The sequence below is a fragment of the Ischnura elegans genome (assembly GCF_921293095.1).
Source record: "Ischnura elegans chromosome 13 unlocalized genomic scaffold, ioIscEleg1.1 SUPER_13_unloc_4, whole genome shotgun sequence".
Lineage (NCBI taxonomy): Eukaryota > Metazoa > Arthropoda > Insecta > Odonata > Coenagrionidae > Ischnura > Ischnura elegans.
Genome location: NW_025791660.1, coordinates 6,590,851 through 6,618,646, shown reverse-complemented (window position 1 = coordinate 6,618,646; position 27,796 = coordinate 6,590,851). Strand labels below are relative to the sequence as shown.

The 27,796-nt window shown below is 36.6% G+C and overlaps 1 long non-coding RNA gene across 1 annotated transcript; it reads right to left on the bottom strand.

Moving 5' to 3' along the window:
* Nucleotides 1-26,067: 26,067 nt before the first annotated feature.
* Nucleotides 26,068-27,272, bottom strand: LOC124173184. Its single transcript, XR_006868425.1, has 2 exons — nucleotides 26,677-27,272; nucleotides 26,068-26,531 (listed from the first exon to the last, which is right to left on the bottom strand). It is a non-coding gene; the product is annotated as an uncharacterized LOC124173184 (long non-coding RNA).
* Between the last annotated feature and the right edge of the window lie 524 nt (nucleotides 27,273-27,796).

Genomic DNA, 27,796 nt, shown 5'->3' with positions numbered 1-27,796 from the left:
GGAAAAAGTTTTCCTCTCGTAGGCGCCGGCAGGAAAGTGCTATAGATGTTTTACTCAGTGGGTATTAAATCGAATGGCCATGCGAATGATTTAGGGAATGACCTTGCGAATTACCATCATTCACCGTCTGAAACTGAAATTCTCTGCATTCAAATGATTATTGGAATAAAATTTAGAACATGTTCATTTTTGCTTGAATGATTTCCATGAATGATATGAGCGTGTGGAGTCCATCTTGCTACTGGCACCACGTTGGAATTTTATGATAATGTATAATAAAATGGTCTCATTTGGTATGATTTTAATAACTACTGATACTTTAAAACATATAAAATTACCGAAGTGATGGCAACTTTTTTACCATAGCAATTGATATTTACTGTCCATTGTTTTGTTTTGGTACCTTAACATCTGAAGCTTTAACTGCGAAAATTACTAAATTCCGTCAAATATCCGTAAACACTAGATTAAACACAATTGAATAGCTCTAGGATGTATCCAAGTAAGTTAGCTCAAATATTTTTTTCTGAAAACTTGAAATGATATAATCTTATGATATTCATGCCATTCGATACCAGGAATGTAAACAGTAAAATTTTTACCATAGCAGGCAATTGCCGAAGAAGAGCCGAATGCCATTCGTAGATGCCTTCTCCGCTCTTCTGAGGTTTTGATAAACACTCGGTGTCTCCTGTGACTGTTCGCTCGCCTCTCAGCCCTCCATTGTTTGCGGGACGCCGTGCGAGTCGATCGCTCTTTCCCTACAACCGTTGCCTTCTCTCGTCTTGTGCGGCACCTTGATTTAAGTTTCCGATGCATTTGATGCGCTGTGACACCCTCATAAAATAAGGGATAGCCATCGTGCTCATAGTTAACAAAATCAAGAAATGTTGATTACGATCTCTAAAATTCCTCCCCGTAATTTACCGCGCAGAGTGCAAAATGAAACTTTACAAACAGCCCTTCCACGGAAGTGATTGCACAACAGAGAGCAGTAAAATGGGTACAAGTGATGTCAGTTGATGAAGTTTTTTACATTTATTATAGAGCAATATTTTATCTCTTTTCTTATTAAATGCAACTTAATTTTTCGTTTGAGTGAACATGTTTTCTTCGAAATTCATTCTCAGTTGCGGCTAGTATCGTTTCTTTCAAAGAATATATTAAATTGAAACTGAATAATCAGAGATAAGTCGAACAATAAATACTTAAAGTTCATTCCAAAATAATATTGCCATACAATCTGTGAAAGGTGAAAAAAATTAAGGGAGATTAACTCTTGTTCCAAGAAAAACTGCTTTTTCTGGATGTTTCACGACTCGATATTTCACGAATGCGTACGTGACCGAAGACACGATCGTTAAGAAGTAAAATGTTGTTTTTTTTCGTTATCACCAAATCACTCTCTGATCCATTTCAATTTCTTCGCACGTTCGGTGGGAGAAAAGAGTAAGTGGTCACGCACACAGAATTCTGTCTAGAAAAACCGATCGCTAATTTCCGAGAAAGATCAAAAGAGGTTGGAGTGGGAGATAAAAGGTGGGCAGCAGGAGAATACAAATAAGATAAGAAATAAACACGATGGGGATAAGCAGAGCGACGGCGCATCCCTGAAAGATTGAATCCTGCGAAAGGGGGTCTCCAAGGCAGTGGCCTGGCGAGAGGGGAGGTTCGGGGGGTCCGGACACCCCCCCTAAAATATGGGAACACAATTACTCACATCCATCAAAGAAAACAAAATATTGAAAATTCAATAATTTTAAAAAGATTTCTTTGAAAAAAATGAAGTTATTTTCAAAAATAAAAATTAGTTGAAACTATTCTGTTTAGTAGCCTGTTTAAAAAAATCCTGTTTTTGATGCCCCAGAACGAAATAACTGACTACCCTACATTTCCAAGTTAATGTTTATGACTCAGTTGTCGGATGGTCATGGACATTTATAGGGGTGAATGATGAGAAGACAGTGCGTAGGAAATCCCGGCGCTGCTGCGATGAGTGCTGCTAGCAGGTGGCAGAGTAACCAGCTTGCAGAAAGCGCTTGGCTTATTTTATTAGGATTACTAATACCTTATTAAACGAAGAAACCATAGGAAATTTTAATGGCTGAATACTATGAGATATTTCCCTGAGTTCTTTGCCTCTTGTATGCTTTGGTAATCTCAAACTATGAAAAACCATTATCTGGTCGTATAGATTCTAGGTCCCTGTGACGTCACGTGGAGTGGTATCGCATGGGCGCCAATCTGGCTTTTTCCAAATGAAGTTATAACTGACCATTAACATACGTATAAACTGGGATTTCTAAAACCAAATAATATGAATGCTATGAATACACAAATGAGGAAAGTGGACATCAGGAGAATACAAATAAGATAAGCGATAAACACGATGCAGATAAGCAGAGCGACGGCACATTCTTGAAAGATTGATTCTTGTGAAAGGGGGTCTCCAAGGCAGTGGCCTGGCGAGAGGGGAGATCCGGGGGGTCCAGACACCCCCCCAAAATATGAGAACACAATTACTCGCCTCCATCAAAGAAAACAAAATATTGAAAAGTCATTTGTCTAAAAAAGATTTCTTTGAAAAAATGAAGTTTTTTTTCAATTATGAAAAATATTAAAATTAGTTTATAACATTCTGTTTAGTACCCTGTTTTAAAAAAATCTTCCTGGTTATGGGTGCCCCCGAACGAAATTAACGACTAGCCCACATTTCCAAGGTAACGCATAGGACTCGGTTGTCGGATGGTCATGGACATTTGTGGGGGTGAAAGATGAGAGGAAAGTGCGTAGGAAATCCCGGCGTCGACAATGTACCGCATTCTGGTTCCCGCTGTCGCATTGTGTTAGGTGACCTTGGGGCGAGGGTATGTGCGCTGCTGCGATGAAGGCTGCTAGCAGGTGGCAGAGTAACCAGCTTGCAGTTAGCGCTTGGCTTATTTTATTAGGATTATTAATACCTTATCAAACGAAGAAACTTTCCGACCATAGGCTGTTTTAATAGATGATTATCAAGACATGTTTCCCTGAGTTATGTGCCTCATGCATGCATTGGTAACCTCAGACGATGTAAAACTCCTATCTACTCGTATGGAATCTAGCTCCCTGTGACGTCACATGGAGTGGAATCGCTTGGACGCCAATCTGGCCTTTTTCAAATGAGGTTCAAACAGACCATTAACATTCATATAAACTGGGATTTCTAGAACCAAATAATTTGTATGTTATCAATACACTAGTGGTGGGTAAGGAATCGCAATCAATGCCTTTCGTTTTCTTTGATGAAGGAAACTACTCTATTCTGACACTATTATTATTACCCTATCAAACGAAGGAAACTTTCCGAAATTAGCCAGTTTTAATTGACGATTATTAACAGATGTTTCCCTGAGCTTTGTGCCTCAAGCGTACACTGGTAGAGACGATGTAAAATTCCTATTTACTCGTATAGAAAGTAGATCCCTAAGACAAGTCACATGGAGTTGAATAGCATGGACGCCAAACTGGCCTTTTTTCAAATGAGGTAAAAATTGACCAATAACATTAGTATAAACTGGAATTTCTAAAACCAAATAATTTGTACATTATGAATACGTTAGTGGTGGGTAAGGAATCGCAATCAATGCCTTTCGTTTCCTTTGGAAAAGGAAAATGAAGGAAACTATCCCATTCTGACTCTATTGCCATCAACCATCCTCATTAGTTTTTCCATGCTATATCATATTAAGCATTTAGAGTATTGGATAATTACAAGGGGGTTCGAAGAATGAGAATATGATGGAGAATGTATTTTCTCATTTCCTAGTTCACAATTGCCGCACTCTTCTTGACTCGATACTAGTTCTTTTCGAGAGTCTCGTCTCGTCGGTGGAGACGGAGACGGGAATTTCATTTCTCTGCATTGTCGGGACGAGACTCCCTCGGCGCGGCGAGAGTCTCGCCTGGCAGTCGAGAGTCTTGACGAGACACGTCCCGACAATGCCGAAACATGAAATTCGCGTCTCGAGACTCGTCTTGGTGGTCTCGAGAGTCTCGCACAGCCCCACTCGATTCGAGATCAACAAGTGCTCCTCGCTCATCCCCGACACCTACGTCTGAATAAATTTAAATTTCAATTGCCAAAATTGTATGAAATATATTTCCTGACATTAAAAATTGTCCCGAACTCCCTGTTTCCTAGGGGGGTCACTTCCTATTCCCCCGAAGGATATCCCTTGCTACAACACTGCAGCACTGCTAAGGCCGCTCAAAGAATGTGATGGAAAAATATCCTTTGCATAAGGTAGCACTAAGGAAGATGGGATCGGAAAAGAAAACAATTGGAAGTATGTACATTTACAATTCAGATTAATTTCTTTGATATTGTTCAATTATTTCCACTATTATAGGGGATGGCTATTGTGCCGTTATTTTTAAAAAATAAATAAAAAATTTATGAAAATACTAATGGTTTTGGGATGGGAAAAGAGGATCCCAATGAAATTTATTATGCTACTATCGCTCAAGTGAAATTTGTATTTATATAACTATTTGTCGTTAAACATTTTACGACGGGAAACATTTGAACAAGACAAAGTATCTCTATTTTATCTCCGTCCGAATAAGTGACTGATATACTGGCGTCCATCCTCACGAGCTGGTATCATGACGGCCGTTACTTTTATGTATACTATAGTGAACTGTATAAGGCGATGCATGTTGGGATCGTTCCGTGAGTTCCTATTCACATTTCTTCACGGCATGAAAACAGCAAACGGAATTGCTTTCAAAATACCCTACGCAATACAAACAAGTTGTATTCAGAGAGAAAAAGACAGCCAATTTTCAGATTGGATGGGTAACTCAGAAGAAAACAGTTGAGTTGGAGGACATAATATCTAAATAAATTGGAGTGAAGTGCTCATCTTCAGTACATATTATTTGCATTGAAAAGATTTCGAATCGTTTCTTTGAAATGCTATTGACTGCAGACATTGAATTGCATTCACATTCAGATTGAATTATGAAAAGTAGGTCGAATTGTCGCGGAATTGCAGTGGCTGAAATTTCTGGGAAAATAAATTCATACAGAGGTAACGAACACTGAAAACAGAAACTGGTTAGAAAATAGGAGAAGAGTAATGAGACTGTTGTATGAGTAAAAATAATGTGTCTTCGATTTGATGTGAATATTTAAATAAAGCAAAGATTACAAAAAGACAAAAAGCATCAATATTTATCTCCCAATTATTATTGTATTTGTAACAATCCATTTAATAATTTAGTATAATATTTGTGTAACTCTTCAATTAAACGCGCTAAATGCTTACTTGATAACCGTATTTGAAGATTGTGCCTCACGGCTGTGACGTTTCAAATAACTCCTTATCAGGAAATTCGAGGGAATTTCCATTTTTTTACGCATAACTCCGGCAACATATCATTTGATTGTCATCATTGACAGTGGCAAAGCTAATCGCACAATTTTCAATAAATGACTAATGAATATGAATTAAAATGAAATGTCTGAATACGTATTTTTCGGTTTATTTTTTTTCGAATGATATTTATAAAAAACTTTAAGACTCATTTGGTTCTTTGAAAGACACGATTTTTTACACTTTCCTGCTGTGGGGTAATGAAGCGATTGGTCAATACCCAGCGTTGTAACATATAACGGTAGCTTTCAGAATTCTTCAGGTTCAGACATGATAAAAAGCTATAAATTAATCTTAAAAAAAGCTACCGTAAAAAGCTCAAAAGAAGTCGTTGAGGATGATATTCTAGACCATCTTCAAAATTCTCACCGCTCTGCAAGTATTTCAACTCTCGTGGCTAAACTCAGCGTCCAAAGATAAATGGAGAAGCATTGAGTTCGTGAATCTCTCCATTTGCGATATCTTATCTGCGCTTCACATTGCCTCTGCCTTCACCTGTTTTTGTCATTTCGGTGGAAAGGACTCCCAACATCTATCCATCGCAAACGCCGCTTTAGAGAAACGATGGAAAAAATATCCTTCGCAAGTTGACGCACCGAGCTACATGGGTTCACTTTAAGACAATATGGGAAATAGATTTACAAATCGCGTACATTTAATTGAACACCATTTCCCTTGATTATTCCTTTATCTTAAGAGATAATTGTTGTACTGATAATTGAAAGATTCAAACCCATTTAACATTTGAGAGGGGGTTTTTATCATTAAAATCCAAATATTTTAATAAAATTTGCCTTTCAATATTTCATTGGATGCGGCGATACAATCTTTGTAGGAGCTCGCTTTTACTATGGAAATATTTAATTGCCATTTTATCAATTTACTCATATTTTATAGAATTGCAGTGAGAATGAAAGTGAATCGGAAGAGTTTTCCCAACAAAATTAATTAACGACTTACTTTACTTACTTCCTTCAAACTTAGTAATTCGTTTGTCATATATTCATTACTTTATATTCATTTTAACGTGTCTTAGCACAGATATTCATGTATATCATCGCGAGTTTCGCAAATTAAATGTCGTGGATGTACAAGTAACCGATTGCATACATGTAGCTCTCGATTTAAATTTACTATTGACGGTGGATTTTATTTATGACACGGGTTGTCAAGGATATGGAGAAAATCTTAGTTAATTTGTAGTTTATTTCTACACGGGAGACTTAGTTATTACCATTTGTTGTACCTTCTTTTTTGAATTCCATGGATGTTTAAACTAATATAATTATGCCCCGATTTTTTCATAGAATTTGGTTAACAAAGAGTAAATGAATGAATGAATACTTTATTACATGCCTTGGGACGGAGTGAGTGTTTAAAGGATAAGGAATGAAAAAAATAGCGCTAAAGATGGCAATATGATAAGATGAGGTATGAAGTGAGGGACATGGTGGATTTGGAATTGCAGCTTCTAAATGTAATAACAAGGAGACCGAATGTATGGATGTAGGAAGAGCTTAAAAAAGAAGGAATGATGAAAACAGTGCTAATGATTGATATATGTTGTAGTGAGGTATGAAGTGCAGGACATGGTGGGTAAGGAAATGTAGCTTCTAAAAATAATTACAAGGAGACCGAAGGTATGGATATAGCGAGTGCTTAAAATATGAGGAATGATGAAAACTGTGCTAATGATAATATATGTTGTAATGAGGTATGAAGTGCACGACATGGTGGGTTAAGAATTGCAGCTCCTAAACATAATAACAAGGAGACGGAAGGTATGGATGTAGTGAGACCTTAAAATAGAAGGAAAGATGAAAACAGGGCTAGAGATAGATGTATGTTGTAATGAGGTAAGAAGTGCAGGACATGGTGGATTTGGAATAGCAGCTTCTAAATATAATAAAAAGGAGACCGAATGTATGGATGTAGCGAGTGCCTAAATTAGAAGAAATAATGAAAGCAGTGCTAATGATTGATATATGTTGTAATGAGCTTTGAAGTGCATGAAATGGTGGGTTAAGAATTGTAGCTTCTAAATATAATAACAAGGAGACCGAAGGTATGGATGTAGCGAGTGCTTTAAGTATGAGGAATGATGAAAACTGTGCTAATGATAATATTTGTTGTAATGAGTTATGAAGTGCACGACATGGTGGGTTAAGAATTGTAGCTTCTAAAAATAATTACAAGGAGACCGAAGGTATGGATGTAGTGAGTCCTTTAAATAGAAGGAACGATGAAAACAGTGCAAATGATTGATATATGTTGAAGTGAGGTATGAAGCGCAGGACATGGTGGGTAAGGAATTGCAGTCTCTAAATATATTAAAAAAGAGACCGAAGGTATGGATGTAGTGAGTCCTTTAAATAGAAGGAACGATGAAAACAGTGCAAATGATTGATATATGTTGAAGTGAGGTATGAAGCGCAGGACATGGTGGGTAAGGAATTGCAGTCTCTAAATATAATAAAAAAGAGACCGAAGTTATGATTGTAGTGAGTCCTTTAAATAGAAGCAATGATGAAAACAGTGCAAATGATTGATATATGTTGTAGTGAGGTATGAAGCGCAGGACATGGTGGGTAAGGAATTGCAGTCTCTAAATATAATAGAAAGGACACCGAAGATATGGATGTAGCGAGAGCTTGAAATAGAAGGAATGATAAAAACAGTGCTAATGATTGATATATGTTGTAGTGAGGTATGAAGTGCAGGACATGGTGGGTAAGGAATTGCAGCCTCTAAATATAATAAAAAGAAGACCGAAGGTATGGATGTAGCGAGTGCTTAAAATAGAAGGAATGATGAAAACAGTGCTAATGATATATATATGTTGTAATGAGGTAAGAAGTGCAGGACATGGTGGGTTAGTAATTGCAGCCTCTAAATATAATAGAAAGGATACCGAAGATATGGTTGTAGCGAGTGCTTAAAATAGTAGGAATGATGAAAACAGTGCTAATGATTGATATATGTTGTAATGAGGTATGAAGTGCAGGAAATGGTGGGTTAATAATTGCATCTACTATATATAAAAACAATGAGACCGAAGGTATGGATGTAGCGAGTGCTTAAAATAGAAGAAATGATAAAAAGAGTACTAATGATTGATATATGTTGCAAAGAGGAATGAAGTGCAGGACATGGTGGGTTTGAGATTGCAGCTTCTAAATATAATAAATAGGACACCGAAGGTATGGATCTAGTAAATGCTTAAAATAGAAGGGAAGATGTTAACAGTGCTAATGTTTGATATAAGTTGCAATGAGGTATGAAGTGCAGGACATGGTGGGTTTGGAATTGCGACTTCTAAATATAAAAACAATGAGACCGAAGGTATGGATGTAGCGAGTGCATAAAATAGAAGAAATGATGAAAACAGTACTAATAATGATATATGTTGCAAAGAGGTATGAAGTGCAGGACATGGTGGGTTAGTAATTGCAGCTTCTAAATATAATAGCAAGGAGAACGAAGGTATGGATGTAGTGAGTGCTTAAAATAGAAGAAATGATGAAAACAGTGCTAAAGATTGGTATATGTTGAAATGAGGTATGAAGTGCAGGACATGGTGGGTCAGGAATTGTAGCTTCTAGATTAAGTAATAGGAGACCGACGGTATGAATGTAGCGAGTGTTTAAATAGAGAGAATTAATAGAACAGTGCTAATGATTGATACATGTTGTAATGAGGTATGAAGTGCAGGACACGGTGGGTTAGGAATTGCAGCTCCTAAATATAAAAACAATGAGACCGAAGGTATGGATGAAGCGAGTGCTTAAATAGAAAAAATGATGAAAAAGTGCTAATGATTGATATATGTTGCAATGAGGTATGAAGTGCAGGACATGGTGGATTTGGAATAGCAGCTTCTAAATATAATAAAAAGGAGACCGAATGTATGGATGTAGCGAGTGCCTAAATTAGAAGAAATAATGAAAGCAGTGCTAATAATTGATATATGTTGTAATGAGCTATGAAGTGCAGGAAATGGTGGGTTAAGAATTGTAGCTTCTAAATATAATAACAAGGAGACCGAAGGTATGGATGTAGCGAGTGCTTTAAGTATGAGGAATGATGAAAACTGTGCTAATGATAATATTTGTTGTAATGAGTTATGAAGTGCACGACATGGTGGGTTAAGAATTGTAGCTCCTAAACAAAATAACAAGGAGAGGGAAGGTATGGATGTAGTGAGTCCTTTAAATAGAAGGAATGATGAAAACAGTGCAAATGATTGATATATGTTGAAGTGAGGTATGAAGCGCAGGACATGGTGGGTAAGGAATTGCAGTCTCTAAATATAATAAAAAAGAGACCGAAGGTATGGATGTAGTGAGTCCTCCCTTTGACTACCTTTTTTTTCCTTTATATTTCTTGCTCTTTTTAATTATATTTTCGATTTGTTTACTCCAATGAAGATATTCATTCAATATTATGAACTTTTGATCAGGGGGGGCGGAGATGGAGGGGTGGGACATATGTGTCCCACTGGTATTACGGCGTGGGCTATATGTGTCCCACTGGTCTTACAGGGTGGGACATATGTGTCCCACTGGTCTTAGAGGGTGGGATGCATGCGTCCCAATGGTCGTTAGATTTTTGGCTGTATATTCCCGTAACAATCCATTCTAAAAGCAAAAACACCATGATGTTTTCAAAGTATTTATTAGCTATACATCTTGATGTTTTTTTTGTAGATTGATACTCAAAGCTGAAAGATACTCCCACAAATCTCTTTCAAATATCAACATAACAATTTTGTTACAAATAAGAGGAAATGATTGAAAGTAATTATACTGGTACACATAAAACAAATATACATTATATCCAAAAATGCTCAATAGTTTCAGCAGACAATGTCAGTTCTAATTATATTGTAGTCACTGAAAAGGGAATTACATTTATAAGTTTCAAAAGACAGAGTAAACCGGGAATACAATTGCTATGTGTGATAGGAAGTGAAACATTGTCTACAGAGTGGCACTTGACACATTGTGCACAGAGTTTTTGTTCTCTTTTCTACTTTGTTCTGTGCACATCTCATGCACCGTCTCCTTGTATTTCCCTCAACGGGAAGGTGGTCACCGACGTTCAGCATAAGCTTTGCTATTTTTGATGGTCTGCCTCTGCATCGCTTCCGTTTTACTTTGCTTTGTTCCTTACCCATTGCCATCATTTTTTCTGCCAAAGGCACGATGAACTGCAATAGCCTTACATCCTTTTTGGTTGTGTCCATATACAAAATCCATGAATTTACCACTGCTGACATAAGTACCTTATAAAATACTTTTTTCCACCACTTATTAGATCGCCTATCGAAGTCATACACGCCCACCTTCTGGTCTGAAAGATCTACTCCTCCCATGTATTTATTATAGAAGCAAATTAATTCTGGACAGTCTACCTTTACTTTTCTTCCATCCTTTTGCTTTCGGTTTGCTGTATTCACTGTTGCATCATGGCAATTACTGAGAACAGTTACTTCTTTGCTATCCTGCCACCGGGCTGCCATTGTTCGTTGGTGATTTGCAAGAAATTCGAATTCCCCTCTTTTCAATTTCCCTTGAAATTTCGGCATATTTTTTCTTGTACTAATAGCAGTACCTACTGCTGGATATTGAATACTATTTAGTAGATGTTAAAATTTGTGTAAAAAAACATTCATGATGATAAAAACAATATAAATCATATAAGGTTTTCATTTACCATGAAATGAACATGGGCTGAAATCACAGGAGAAGAATACGTTTTGTGATGTCCACACGATCCTTTAGCTGGTAAAACCTGGTGCAGAGAAAATACATGAATCAAAACAGAAAATTTATCCATAGGTTAGGTACTACATCAGCAAATATTAGCGAAAGCTTACTTACCAAATGGATAGAGGAGTCGGGAAGGAAGATATAGTTGCACACTGGTACTCGATTAGAAGATACAGATGCACACTGACATGTAGAGTTCCCATAATGACATGTTGTACAGTAAAATATATTCATAAATGCCACTCTAATTTCAGTGGATGCGAAATTGATAATTCTTCACGTAAAATGAATGCTGTCAAATGATTATGATATGTGCATACTATAAAAATGAGAAGTATAACTTTACAAAATAAAGAATATTCAGTACGAGCGTAAGTTCACTGGAGAGCTAACGGGTGACGACCAAAAGGTATTTCACTAAAGAAAGGTAGATGCTGCTACCTGTTGCCGGAAATTCAACCTAAATAACAATTGGTACCAAAACAACCATTGGGACAAAAACATATGGGTTTTTCAAAAGCTTTTGCCCCATTGGTATCTCAATACTCCTTTGTGGGATATATATGTCCCGTTGGTAGTCAAAGGGTTAAATAGAAGGAATGATGAAAACAGTGCAAATGATTGATATATGTTGTAGTGAGGTATGAAGCGCAGGACATGGTGGGTAAGGAATTGCAGTCTCTAAATATAATAGAAAGGACACCGAAGATATGGATGTAGCGAGAGCTTGAAATAGAAGGAATGATAAAAACAGTGCTAATGATTGATATATGTTGTAGTGAGGTATGAAGTGCAGGACATGGTGGGTAAGGAATTGCAGCCTCTAAATATAATAAAAAGAAGACCGAAGGTATGGATGTAGCGAGTGCTTAAAATAGAAGGAATGATGAAAACAGTGCTAATGATTGATATATGTTGTAGTGAGGTATGAAGTGCAGGAAATGGTGGGTTAATAATTGCATCTACTATATATAAAAACAATGAGACCGAAGGTATGGATGTAGCGAGTGCTTAAAATAGAAGAAATGATAAAAAGAGTACTAATGATTGATATATGTTGCAAAGAGGAATGAAGTGCAGGACATGGTGGGTTTGAGATTGCAGCTTCTAAATATAATAAATAGGACACCGAAGGTATGGATCTAGTAAATGCTTAAAATAGAAGGGAAGATGTTAACAGTGCTAATGATTGATATAAGTTGCAATGAGGTATGAAGTGCAGGACATGGTGGGTTTGGAATTGCGACTTCTAAATATAAAAACAATGAGACCGAAGGTATGGATGTAGCGAGTGCATAAAATAGAAGAAATGATGAAAACAGTACTAATAATGATATATGTTGCAAAGAGGTATGAAGTGCAGGATATGTTGGGTTAGTAATTGCAGCTTCTAAATATAATAGCAAGGAGAACGAAGGTATGGATGTAGTGAGTGCTTAAAATAGAAGAAATGATGAAAACAGTGCTAAAGATTGGTATATGTTGAAATGAGGTATGAAGTGCAGGACATGATGGGTTTGGATTTGCAGCTTCCAAATTTAATAAGTAGGAGACCGAAGTTATGGATCTAGTGATTGCTTAAAATAGAAGGAATGATAAAAACTGTGCTAACGATAGATACATGTTTAATGAAGTATGAAGTGCAAGACATGGTGGGTTAGGAATTGAAGCTTCTAAATATAATAACAAGGCGACCGAAGGTATGGATGTAGAAAGTGTTTAAAATAGAAGGAATGATGAAAACAGTGCTAATGATTGATAAATGTTGTAATGAGGTATGAAGTGCAGGACATGCTGGGTTAGGAATTGCAGCTTTTAAATGTAATAACAAGGGGACCGAAGTTATGAATGTAGCGAGTGCTTAAAATGGAGAGAATGATAAGAAGAGTGCTTAAGATTTATATATTTTTTCATGAGGTATGAAGTGCGGGACATGGTGGGTTTGGAATTGCAGCTTCAAAATATAATAAGTAGTAGACCGAAATATGGATGTAGCGAGTGCCTAAAACAGACGGGATAATAAAAACAGTGCTAATGATTGATATATGTGGTAATAAGGTATGAAGTGCAGGACATGGTGGGTTAGGAATTGCAGCTTCTACATTAAGTAAAAAGGAGACCGAAGTTATGATTGTAGCGAGTGCTTAAAATAGAAGGAATGATGAAAACAGTGCTAATGATTGATAAATGTTGTAATAAGTTATGAAGTGCAGGACATGGTGGGTTAGCAATTGCAGCTCCTAAATATATAAACAATGAGACCGAAGGTATGGATGAAGCTAGTGCTTAAAAGAGAAAAAATGATGAAGAAAGTGCTAATGATTAAAATATGTATAATGAGGTATGAAGTGCAGGACTTGGTTGGTTTGGAATTGCAGCTTCTAAATAAAGTAACAAGGAGACCGAAGGTATGGATGTAGCGAGTGCCTAAAATTGAGAATATGTTGAAAACAGTGATATTGATTCATACATGTTATAATGAGGTTTGAAGTGCAGGACATGGTGGTTTTGGAATTGCAGCTTCTTAATATAATAACAAGGAGACCGAAGTTATGGATGTAACAAGTGCTTAACCCTTAAACAGCGGAGTTTTTTTTCGGAGTTTTATTTTGTTTTTCCGTTATAAACTGCTTAATTACTGCCCAAGCATTCAGAATAACGCTTATTTTTAAAATTCTGTTGATTCGTTCTTGCTAGAGGGGGTGTGCCCATATGGGCACGCTAGCCGTTCCGGCCACCGGTCTGCATTCTGCAGAATAATCACTCGAACCATCATAATTCTCATTTTATTGTGTGATACGCCATATATTTTTGCATTTACCCATAGTACTTGTTTTATTTGACAATTTGAAGTAATTTCATATCATTATACTTTATTTTTTCGGTTAAAACATTTTTTTGGCTGTCCATAGAAATTAATAGTATAAAACACAGTTTTGAATACAGTTATTGAATGAAAAAAACATGTTATCAATGAGTGTATTAACAAAATTAGTCCTATATTGCTGGTACAGTCTTTGACAACTATAAATTGGGTTTTCAATTGCAGAGTATGATAGTCAGAATTCCATTGAAGGCAAATACCTGGGCACTTGCATATTCTGAGCGCGCGCGGGAAGAATATTTTACATAAGAAAATCGGCGTCTATGAAACGGGACAAATTGGTTATCTTTGTCTTAAAACCTTATGTCATCAGACTTTCTATGATTAGTTGCACTTGATAGGGAAGGTTAAATACGACCACCAGGTCTGGGAAAGGTACATCTTCGTTACAAAAACACTTGTGCAATCTCTCGCCTAAGGCTTCCTGCGGTATATTTGAACTAGAATTTTCCGTACAGATCCAGGCATTTACAATGACAGCATCAAGGAGATAGCTTCATGTGGACCATCACCATTTTTTCCTCTGATAACATTCCTGTATCTGTTGATATTTTGATCCGTGGGATCAGTTCCGCCCATCTAAATATTGTAGCTAGAGACTACTGCTGGCTGCCTAACTTGTACAGTTTTTGAGGTAACACGTGGAAATCTCGTGACCTTTGTGAGTGGGTGTACACATTGGCAAGGTGACTTGACAGTCACTACCGAATAGTCATTCTATCTAGCAACAACAATATTCCTTTCTTTCTCCCGTGCGAAAGCATGGGAGCAGCAGGGCTGCTTAGCTAGCTGTTTTTTCGATCAATGGGAAACTTTTGGGTATCCATTTTCTCAGAACCCTCCCAGTGCCCTCATATCCTTGAGATTTAACTGAATTATGAGAGGGAAGCTAGTAAACCAATTGTCAAAATAAATGGAAAACATTTATTGCTTGCTCTAGTAAATTGTCCAACATGATAAGCAAATACGAAGAGAATTTACCTACGAATTTATGGTAGTTATTTTTCTCTTCAACACTCAGTCCCTGCTATATGCTGAAGTCCACCAAGTAATCTTGAGGAGTATTCAAGCACTCAATACTATATTTTAAAGCCGAAACTTATAGGTTCACCCCGTATGAACTGTTTGCAGCCATGATTGCCAAAATTATTATCATGGATTTATGGTATTTTAGCTCGGGGGTTGGCACATAGTTTTCTGAACAAACGTACTGTATCATATTTATGAATGCACTAAGTGTGCACATTTTTTCGCTGTTATCGTAGTGATTATCAGCTGCACAGTGAAAAACCCTAATTATATTTTGCAACCTTGTGAATGGCATTATACACCACATTGTTTCGGACATCATCGCCACTCTCCCAAAATTCTCTTCCTGCAGACAGCTATAACCACTCAGAAAAGAATTGAATAGAATAGAGAAAAATAAATTTCTTCCGTCATGAACATTTCGGAAACCTCAACTAGGAATTTACCGAAAATTCAGCGAAATTCATTTCGAGGAATATATTCTCAGCGGATGACACGTCATCTCGTGCTTATGTGTACGTCTCGGTCATTTTACTGTCTCCTCCATCCTTTTCAGGACTAAAACTGACGGAGCTTGAAATGGTTGCTTGTTAACTTTCGCCTTGATTGTCTCCTTGCGACTTACAACCAGGGATTGGACTAAGTTGGAAAATTTGACCACGAGTTCAATGTGGTCGATGTGATCAAGGTTCAATCTACTTTTTATTGTTACAAAGTTTTATATGCGATACAAAGCGGTTCACAATGAGCTTCATCATTGTATTTATCAAACATCCTTTCCCCTTCCACCATGCCCTTGATTTTTGGGTATGTATACCAGTGGTAGAAAATAGCCCTATCATTATTCATATATAGTTGAGTAAAGTATAACGCAAGCACGATGAATAAAAGTGTTGAATAGTAAAAAATGTATTTTTTGCACTAAAAATTAATGGAAATATTACAAAAAAATATTGATGCCTATAAAATCAAGTGGCATAAGAAAAAAATGAAAGATTGACAAAAAATTAGCGTTTTACATCGAAATTATTTGATAACAGACCCAATAACAACGTTTGTAGCGAAGGACACAAGCCAAAAAAGGCACCCCCGGCTACCGGCTAGCGTGCCCATATGGGATCACCCAAAAATAAATTCAAATTCCTTGTCTCATACGAAAGATATTACTATGCTTGCAAAAGAAACCGAAGTTGACAACATTCATTATGAGGATAAGATTAAATACTTAGCCGAGTATAAAAAATAAAATGGAAAAAAATCGCATTTACTGAAGACACATCGCCATTTTTTCTCTTTTGCCTCCTCGATCAGAGTGAATAAGAATACCTATCCTGCCACAGTCAATTGCTGGTATAAATGCTGGCCGTAAGCTCACGAACCGAATAAAGTGATACATTGTAATCATTTTAGGCGAAAACAGCATGCTCTATAATGTTTGGGTTAGAATTTACACGAAATTCTATAGACCACTGCAGCTGTGCCCATATGGGCACGCTAGCCGTTCATGGGTTAAAATAGAAGGAATGACGAAAACAGTGCTAGAGATAGATATATGTTTCATTGAGGTATGAAGTGCAGGACATGGTGGGTTAGGAAATGCAGCTTCTACATTAAGTGACAAGGAGACCGAAGTTATGATTGTAGCGAGTGCTTAAATGGAAAGAATGATGAAAACAGTGCTAAAGATTGATATATTTTGTCATAAGGAATGAAGTGCAGCACTTGGTGGGTTTGGAACTGCAGCTTCTAAATATAATAATAAGAGACCGAAGGTATGGATCTAGTGATTGCTTAAAATAGAAGGGAAGATGTAAACAGTGCTAATGATTGATATATGTTTAATGAGGTATGAAGTGCAGGACATGGTGGGTTAGGAATTGCAGCTTCTAAATATAATAACAAGGAGACCGAAGGTATGGATCTAGCGAGTGCTTAAAATAGTAGGAATGATAAAAACAGTGCTAATGATTGATACATGTTGTAATGAGGTATGAAGTGCAAGACATGGTGGGTTAGGAATTGCAGCTTCTTAATATAATGACAAGGAGACCGTAATTATGGATGTAGCGAGTGTTTAAAATAGAAAGGATGATAAAAACTGTGCTAACGATGGATATATGTTGTAATGAGGTGTGAAGTGCAGGACATGGTGGGTTAGGAATTGCAGCTTCTACATTAACCCTCATATGGATTTGCTGCGCCTTAGCGGCGCTCGTGGTTTTTAAAGTGGTGTAAAATTTTTCCATTCCAATGAATCATTTTGAAATTTTCAGTAGTCTATTTTTTCTGCTTTTTTCGTCTACATTTAAAATTTTGTTAGCATAGTGTCGATAGGTTACATTTTATTGGCCTCTAATGGAAAAAGTTACGTCGTTGGATTTTCGGCGCCGCTGTGGCGCTCAGTATTTTCTCGTCGCTACGTCGTTGACTGCACTCTCAATGTTAATGCCAAAGCATTTATGGTTCGTATGAAATGCTATAATATATTTATAATCATATTATTTTATTTCTAAACATTATAAACAAAATGAAATTGCTAAACAAAAGGAAAATACTACCATATCAATTTTGCTTTCTATTTTAGCTAAGAATCAAAATATTTGCCTCGTTATGATGTTCATTGACAAAACTTCATCTTTTTACAACAATTATTCATATAAACTCATGGCTAGTCAAAGTTGTTTTTTCATGGGCCGCTGGCTTAGTTTTGCTTGGGCCGAGAATTTCCTCATCGCTACGTCAGGGTCTGCACTCTCAACGCTAATGTCAAAGCAATTATGTATTTCATATGAAATGCTATAATCTATTTGTAATACTATTATTCAATTTTTTAAACTTATAATCCAAGTAAAATTGTTTAACAAAAGGAAAATATTACAATACCAATTGTGCTTTCTCTTTTAGCTAAGAATCATTATGTTTGCTTCGTTATAATGTTCATTGAAAAAACTTTATCTTTTCGTAAGAATTATTCATAGAAACTCATGGCTAGCCAAGTTTTCCTTGTTTTTTCCGTGGCTTCCGACTTAGTTTTGCTTGGGCACCTTCTCCGATCCGCGTCCACGCACCTACCGTGGTGATAGCCACATTTGGGTAAATCTTAGGGTGACTCTGTTTAGAACTACTCTAAGCAGCAATTCTAAGAAAAATTTAACACAATGCATTATCCGAATTCGTAGAATAATGCTTCCTCACCGTTGTGTGAATATTTCTCGCTGAATGAGTAATTGTAACTTGCCAGGAGATTCAGAAGTTTCACCGACTACCGTGAAGAACACATCGCACAGTTATTGTTATATGTCTTGTACCTTTCATTCGAAAAAAAACCCTTTGCGGCTACGACAGTCTATAAAAAAATTGCTGGCGTTTATATAGCTACTGATGACGTGACAGTTTACCATTGGGGTGAAATCAAGATAACTACCCAACTAATTGTGTGATAGAAAATAATTTCTTTTTCCTGACGATGTGTTTAGACTTTACATGGTAAAAATCGTTTCATTATGAATAGGTGAAAAGACAATTTACCGTGAGGTGAAAATTTGTGAACATATTTCTCGTTTCTTTGTGTACTGAAATGCACAGATGTTTTATGCATTGGGGGTGTTACTAACGTAAAGGGGTGAGTGAGGAGGAGAAATGAGAAGGAATGCCAAGAGGTTGTTTTGAGGTGAAGTGGTGGTAGTGTGTCGACTGCCAAGGATCGGGGAATACCCAGATCGTTAGGACAGGTAGGAGTAGAAAATCCTTATTGCGGAAAAGGTTGGGAGTGCAAGGAGGCAATTAGATACAAAAGCATGCTTTTTCTTCTTCCTTCCATCGCTGCATGAGGGACAGGGAACAAAAGCCTTGTCAAAACGCCCCGCGGTGGCCCTCCCTTCATTCCGAGAAGGTCTAGCTCGGTGGGTCATTAGGGTGGAGAGAAGTTCAATCAAGTTCTGTGGGTGGGGGGAAGAAGGTGGTGAATGACGAATAGGGGAGCTTAGTGGGAAGGTATGGACTGTCTCAATGTTTGGGTCAGTGAAACGCTAAGAAAGAAAACGGAAAGAAAATGTAAGGGAAGTCCTTCCAAAGTGAGGGTATTTTTGTCACCCCAAAGCATTCTTTCATCGGTTTCTCACGCAGGGCTGGACGAAAAAAAGGCAGCTGCTCCTTCTCCCCTACCACCAATAACACATACTTCTAAGAATTTATTTTTTTTGGATTTCCCACCAATCCAGGAGTAAAATCTAATCTGATGCACTCCCACGCAAAACATTTACCCGTCCATATCTAAGGAAACCTTTTCCTTGGGCTACACGTCCCCAGTGGGGGAATAGGGCTCCGTGGTAGGAAAAGAGTACCGACTCTTCTGGCTTCAACTCCAAAGAAGCGTAGGGTTCTTTGACACGTCGCTTGTCATCCCATATTATTTATATTTCAAAACCCATAAGACTTGATTTTTTTAATGCAGGACATAAGCTCCCAGAATATTCGTAAGATTTGTCTTGATCGCTAGAATCTTGTAAAAATCACGAAAGTAACACTCGTCTCTTCTCACTTAACCTACAGCTGTTCCATTATTAACATTTAATAACTTTTCCTTCTATATACACTGCAAAGATATAACAAATGGGTGGACGCAGTGAAGCAAAATTATGTCATATGGGCATAAACGAATTTTATTCGGTCATCATTTTTAGTATTTAGATACATAAAATTATAAACAATATAAACATTAAAAAGCGGAGTTTGTCGAGCTCTGCATATCAGAAAAATATTTCAAACAGCAATAACACATGAAATTAAAACTTTCATTCAAAAATAACAAACAAAGGGAATTGAAATAAAGAGCATTACGGCAAGAAATGGAAAAGAATGCAGCGTTCAAGATTTTTTGTTATAACTTCAACAATAAGGGTTTAAATCTAGCAAAACACGGTGAGAAATAAAGCTAATAGATGTATTTACCATTATCAATCGGAAAACTTGTAAATTCTGGCTAACTTTGAAAGATAATACCAAAAAATGACGCGGCGCCGCTGCGGCGCCGAAAATCCAACGACGTAACTAATTTTGTAAATCCATATGAGGGTTAAAGGTTTAGATGAGATTCCTTTTTTTTTCAATTTTTTCGCTTGTTTGAAGACATTTGAGAAATGTCATACTTAAGTAATTTAAAAAGTTCTTAAATTCATTTTCTCATATTTTTGTGACCTTATTCCATTTTTATTCGATTTGATCATTCTCAAATTTTCCATGGCGTTGGAGAAGATCATTGCATTCCTTCATTTGTGCACGTGTACATTTTCAACATTCACATATCCTTTGTATAATATTCAGTTGAATCAAAATTGTGGGCATTTGCTTATTTATTAGCAACAGTAAATGTTTCTTAATTCTCACGATTGCAGACTTGGTTTTCAAGGAGTAAAGTTTATATAATGGTTAAGCATTTTACCTGTTCACTTCATGTGAAATGTAGCTATTTTTGCTCAATGCCTTTGTGATGCCATCATTCTTTGGGATTCCTTGTAATTGTAGGGCCTATTGCTTATGATGGCTGTTTATTCATCAAGTCTTTCATTGGACTGAACCCTAATCCAAGGAGGATTTGGAATTTTTGTATTATTTTTTATTTCTGGATTTTACAGCATTTTTTTATGTTCTGCATTATTAATTGTTAGTTATTCATTTCTGTAATTTTATTGTTAGATGAACAATATCTATTGTCTTTCTGCTACCTAAGGGTAACAGAAATTTGATTGTAATGATGTATATTTTTTTCCAAATGAATATATTTTTATGTTGGTAATATCATACTAAGAAATATTTACTTGGTGCTCTTATTATTGGATTTTTAGCATATTTATTAAGAGATAATAATTATGCCTTAGCTACACCATATCAGTTGGTACAGCCAGATTAGCCATCCATATTTTGTAACTTTGTTCCATTACATATGAATAGAATATAATTATTTCACTATCTCATCTGAAGTAGTCTTATTATAACTGGATTTTTAAAAAGATTTTATAATCATGTCTGGAGGTACAAATATAACATGTTAATTGCTAACTGATTATTACATGTAAATGATAATGTAGGACAATGAACGCATATTTATGAGGAAAACCATTCATCTCTGAATTATTCCTGTTCTTGTCTGTTGGTATATCTCTGCAGTTGAGTGGCAATATATCCTCACTTGAGGTATTTTCTGTTTTCATATCTTTAGCGTTTAATTGTCTTTGCAATTATTTGTATTTTTTTAATATGCCCGTGCATGATACAATAAAGAACCAATATATTTATTTTATTCAATAATCAATTCAATATTCATGTAGTTGTAAATGAATACCTGTTTTTTGTACAATTCGCTAGTTTTATTGAGTGGTACATGTACTCATACTGAGTGGTTCATACTATATTCTGTTACAAAGCAATAGGGTGGTTTCCTTTTATTTTTTTATTGCCTTAATCGAAAGATAATTACTCCTAGAGTGTGCATTTCACGCTCTTAGATTTTCGAATGACGTTATCTATTTTTTGCGATTAAATGAAAAGTGAAAATTTTCAGGCGCGCGAAAACTGAACGGCTAAGTAGGAATGATGGGAAAAGTCTCTGTGACACATTTCTGGTTCCAGATGTCGGCGTGTGAGGTGACCTTGGGGTGAGGCTCGAGTGCTGATACGATGCAGGCTGCTAGCAGGTAGTGAGTACCCTGCAAGCAGGTAGCGCTTGGCTTAAATAAGGATTATTATTCCCCTATCAAATGAAGGAAGCTTTCTAAACTTGGGTAGTTTTAATAAATGGTTATTAAGAGATGTTTCCCTGAGCTCTGTGCCTCGTGCATGCATTGGTAATCTCAGACGATGTATAACTCCTATCTACTCATATACTACTAGGTCCCTGTGACGTCACGTGGAGTCGCATTGCATGGCCGCCAATCTGGCCCTTTTCAAATGAGGATAAAAATGGACCATTGCCATTCGTCTAAACCGATATTTCTAAAACGAAATCATTTGTATATTATGAATACACTAATGGTAGGCAGGGAATCACAATCAATGCATTTCGTTTTCTTTGATGAAGGAAACTACCCTATTCAAGGCACATTTGGTGAAATACCAATTCATTGAATGTGATATGATTAAACTAGGAATTTTTTTATTTGTACCTCTAACAGTTGTGAAGCTTTATCCAATATTATCATATCATGCTCCATTCAGATAAAATTTAATTAGTCTGGCTTAAAGTTTCAGTTATTTCTTTTGGTTTGAAATCAGTATACCATATGGAACATCAGATTCAATTATTGTAATTTTCACTGTCAAAGTGCAGGGTGACACCCTGATGTTCCCTTGCTATTTGTCATGATGCTTTTTAGTTTTGTGCTTCATAGCCCATTCCATCCTTAAAATTTGTTATCTTGTAACTAATCAAAGCTAATGCTTCATTTTTCAATTCTGTATGCATAAGATAAAAATCCATTTTGAGAGTAAAAATCAAAACTATCGAGCATAACACATGATTATTGTAATTAAAAGAGTATTTGTAATTCTTCATGTTCTCCCTTTATGCTTTGCATACAGCTGATTATAGGTCTCCATATATTGCTAAGGTGTAAGCCGGTGTCCCGATTGAAATTGCTCCTTAGTTGTGCGGTCCCAGTGACTTCGTGCATGGCAAAGGAACTTTGTGTCTTCCCATTTAATAGCATTGTCTTCATAATGGTGTGTTCCGCCACGGCCGACTTTTATGGTTGCGCTTATCTGAAAAATCTTCGGTGTTCTTTTAGACTCGTTTCAATCGCTGCGCCTGTCTCCCCTTCATATATTTTACCACATTCGCGAGGAATCCCATAAACCCCCGGTGTCTTCAGGCCGATCGGATCTCTCGCCCTCGCCAAGCGGTGCCTGAACACCTGAAGGCCCGTCTGGGTGTATGTGACCATAAAAGAGAATATTAATGTTGATTATTTTGGAAGGAAGAAAAACTTTAGCCTCATATTTCATGGCTTTTAATTATTGAGTTGGGTTTACCACTGTGCAAAAGTTAGGCCTGATAATATTTTTTCTCATCACCTATACCTGCCATGTCTGGATGGCTCATTTTGACCCAGACTACGAAAAATCCATTTAAAGCCTCTAATTTTCCATTGTATGTATTCAATTAAACGGTGTGTTTTATGCTGAGTTTTTGTCAAAATGTTACTGTATTTTTTTTACCTGATACCATTGAAATTCTTTGTACCTCCCGAACCCATCAGAGGAAAAGTGATAGGTATTCGCAAATTTGTGGGAGCTTGTTTCCATAACGCCATAGAGATTGTTGAGCAACTAACATTTAAACATTTTTCGTCTAATTAAATTTTCTACTACCCTCTCAAATGATTTATAAATAGTATTAATAAATAAACTGGGAAGGAATTAAATATTTTGAGTAAAATATGCAAACATGGACATTTTAGGTCAAATTGATCCACTCGGGCATAACAGGGTGTAAGGATTGGTCGTACATGTTAGTGTTGATGCAGTTGGTGGCAGATGGATGGTTTTTATGCTGTCACATATTTCAGTGAAGTTCTCCCCCACTGGATTGTATGGTCGTACCCCTGAGTCGGCTTATACGAAAGAATTGACCTGACTGAGAACCCGATAAATATTCATCAACCCTATGCAATGCTCGGCTACGCGGGTGGACCTGCAAGAGGGGGAGGAGGAGCCCGCCACGTCAGGAAAGTGACCGCTGATCTCGGATGCAATGAGGACCATCGTGAGACCCAGATTAGCGAGTCCTCACCACCACTCCCTTGTAATTCCGCCCCTCTCTATCTCACTCATTTACGATCGTCGACTCACCGCAGGTATTACACCGAAGAGATTACATTGTTAATGGTTTTTTTTTCAATGATATATTTCGTTGCATGTTACAATTTTTCCTCTTGCCCTGTCGCAAACCACTTTTCAAACAAAATTTTGTTGTTAAGGCTAACGACATTCTGGCCTTAAAGCCTTATCAGGGGCACAGAGAAGAATTGAGGCTTGGGGTGTGGTTTTAGGTGCAACTAATACCTAGTGGTGTGAGTATTGTATATCCTTCAGGGTAATCGGGAGGGGGGCCCTACTCCAGAAATTTTTTATGAAAAATGGATCAAAATGGTGAGTTTAACGGCTTTCCGAGGGAAATTTCATTAATCCTAACACTGTCCTATAAGTAATACAGATCCAATTAAGTAAAATGGATTGAACTTAAAAATCTCTCTGAGCTCTGAATTATATCCACAAACATTTCATTAATGCTCTCTTTCTTCACTGGCTCTTTCTGGCGCTGTTTATTACTCAGAACTTCTCATGATCCTCTCATCTCTTGTGGGCCCTCTCTGGCTTATTTGCATTTTGTCTGTGTCCATTTTCTACTTTTGCACAGTGGCCTTATCAATCTGTTGAATCACACGTGTCCTTGTATTTTTACTATTCATTGTTTATTATTATACTTAGTGTAATGTTAGGGTAATTCGTGTGATCATTGTTCAGCTGTGTTTTTGTAGTCTATGATAGTGCTCATGACTTTTAACCATTATGGGTCATTCCATTTCAAATCAAAACAATCTTGCTTGTAGCATTTTTCATTGTCAGCATCCACAGGGAAAGGCCTTGCGAATACAGACTCATGGTTCACTTCAGAGTAATCATGAATGTATGAGAAAAGATTCTGTTAAAAAAATTGCGAATCCGACGTTCCTTTAAGTAAAAAAAATATTTAAAAAATATCAATTGTCACGGGAAAGAAATGGCTCTTTTTCAAGGCGCATGGAAATTACACAATTTAGAGGAGACATAAGCTTATACTCATGATTAAACAATATTGGCGCATGCATTATCTCACTGTAGCGTATGCTACTGGCTCTTTAATAAAAAAAAATTTAATTAAAACTCCCTCTGCTGGAATCGTTCAAACAGTACGAAATTAGCAGTACGTGGGGGAGTACATTCACATGATTGCTTATGTTTTTCGTACTCTATGAGCCAGTAGCATATGCTATAGAGAGATAATGCATACTCCAATATTTTTAAGTTGACTATTGGAGGCTGAAATTGTACAAAATTTCTAATCATACCAGAATTTACGGCCATGGCAAGTTTCATGAAAATCTGAGTCGGTGGGTGTCATGACCTGGTTGATTTGAAATAGAATGACCCTTATCTAGAGATCCTTTTTACATAGTTTTTTTTTGGCTTAGTGGCTAAAATATTTGTATTTTTGATAACAGTTTCCATCTTCTCATCAGTTTTTTGATTCATGAAGTTAAATCTACTGGAAACATTGTGCATATTTTGTCTCTGCAATTTAATTTAACTCATCAAATCACAATATGGCGTTTTATTTTTAAATCCATTTGCAACATTCTCTGTTGTAGTGTCGTGCTGGGTTTTGCTGTTTGCATAATGTTCATGTTGGTTATTATCCCCTCTGCAAGTCTTCCGCAGAAAAGAAAATTTGTGTTCCTAAGTTAATTTTTGTGGTGTTAACACAAAGTTTTGCCGTTAAGTCAATTTGTGAAAAGTATTATTATCCAAAGTACTCATCTATTTTATAATTTGTTGACTTTATGGTTTATGTTACATTTTTTCATTCATTTGTGAATAAGAATCTGTTCAGTCATATCCCAGCCGGCACAACGTTTTAAATAGAACCAAAATATACGTATAATTTCCGTATAAAACGGAGAAATCATATACGTTAAGAGAAATCATATACGTATATCTTGGAGAAAAGTTAGAGAAAAACTAGAGAAATCCAAGAGAAAGATTTCCTAAATACAAGAGAAATCATTTCTCTAACGGCGAGTAGGGCGCCGCGAAGAGGCCATGCAACGAACTAACGGCGACTAACACTCGATGCTCACTTATTACTACCTTTATTGCTAACTCTAAGCGGGATGAGGTTTCCACAAATTTTTACACACAAAAAAATCATAAGTCTGTAAAAAATTATCTTTATTTAGGCACATCTACACCGTAATTTAGAAATAATTTTTAGACATCTGCCCGTTCATTCGCCCAAGGCCTTTCCCACAGTAAGCTCCATTTAGGGCCCACAGTTCCCCTGTTTTCAGCATATCTGCAAAGAAGTATGGTATGGCTGTTAAACGTGATGACGAGAAAAGAATGAAACTCACCTCCAATGTCGAGGAATAGGTAACAGTATACTCATATCGAAATGATGATTTTCGTCATATCCTCACAACACTTAGGATATACTACTTATTTCACATTCAAAACAAACCTAGGTGACAACAATTAAAATATGACTTATACGGTACTTATCTTGACGTTAGATGGGTAAATTTAGCACTGCAATAACATCATAGACGACAAAGGACGATGGAAATGCCGGACTATTAGGATATAACAACACCAACGAGTTCCACTCAAGTTATTCCGCTAAAAAATAATTTGAAATTGCACAATTCATACATTAATAACGAGCATGGAAAGAAATACTGTTATATAATACGTTATTCCAGCAACATTCCATTAGTAAATGCTAGTCAGCATGGAGAACATAAGAGAAATTAATGATACTTACTTCAAACATCTTCTTCCATGCTTCAAATACAGATCCAATTGTTTACATACTCGTCTGCGTAAATTTCAGGGCGTGAGACAGTGCAGAGACTACTGCGTTACTCCGTTGGTAAAAGATACTTCATTTTCAACCGCTTTCACTCATACAGCACGAGGAATAATAGAGACAACTTTCAAAACATTCGTGATTGCAACCGTTTCTAACCGTTTTGATGTTGTTACTCGAGCAGCATGGCAGCATTTCGATTTCAATCATATCGATTGTATGAATCGATAGTCTTCTTTTATGACTTTCGGTTAGCAGACGAGAAACATCTCAAAGTTGGGTATTGAGGACATCTCGTCCCCTAAAACGTGCCTATTACGTGCAGATTAATTATTATAAAGTTGTACTAATGTCAACATGAAATGAAATTTATCGTTAGGGCTAAGGGAATAAAGTTATTCTTAAAATCGAAGCCTTTGTACTCATCACAATAACAACCTTTCGCGCACAATGGTCCACTTCGAGAATTTAAAATGCTAAATAGTATGTTATAATTGTTTCCTTAATGGTGGAACAAAAATATTAATTAGCTCTCCATCTGCGTCAGCCCTTAGAATCTGATTTACAAGTAATTTCACTGCATTATTAGCGCTAGAGCCGTAAATAATCTTGTGGGCTCTCTGCGAACAGAAAAGATAGGGAAATTCCTACCCTGTGATTTCTCTACAGATATATTTTCTCCATTTTTTCTCTTCCATTTATGTAAAGAATTTCTGCTGTGCCGGCTGGGATAAGGCAATTCCCATCTTTGTATTTACTATTATATGCATGTGATAATGATTCGATTTTGACCATAATGCTGTCTGTTTTTTCTGAAGTGTTTCTTTTTTAATTTGGGTAGTGTTTGAGCGGCACATTGCGTTTATTCAGAAGTGCATACTTTCAATATTGTTATTTTTCTCTTTGGTTAGTTGAGTAGAAATACTTCAAGTGCGCTTGAATTTATAATCAACAATAAATGCCAATGAATGTACCTCTCTTGCACCAACCTTGTTTTCCCGAAGTTTTATGAATCTTATCATTTTGTATTTTATTGCTATGCATTAAATTATTTGGAGCTATTTCTATTTTTGGT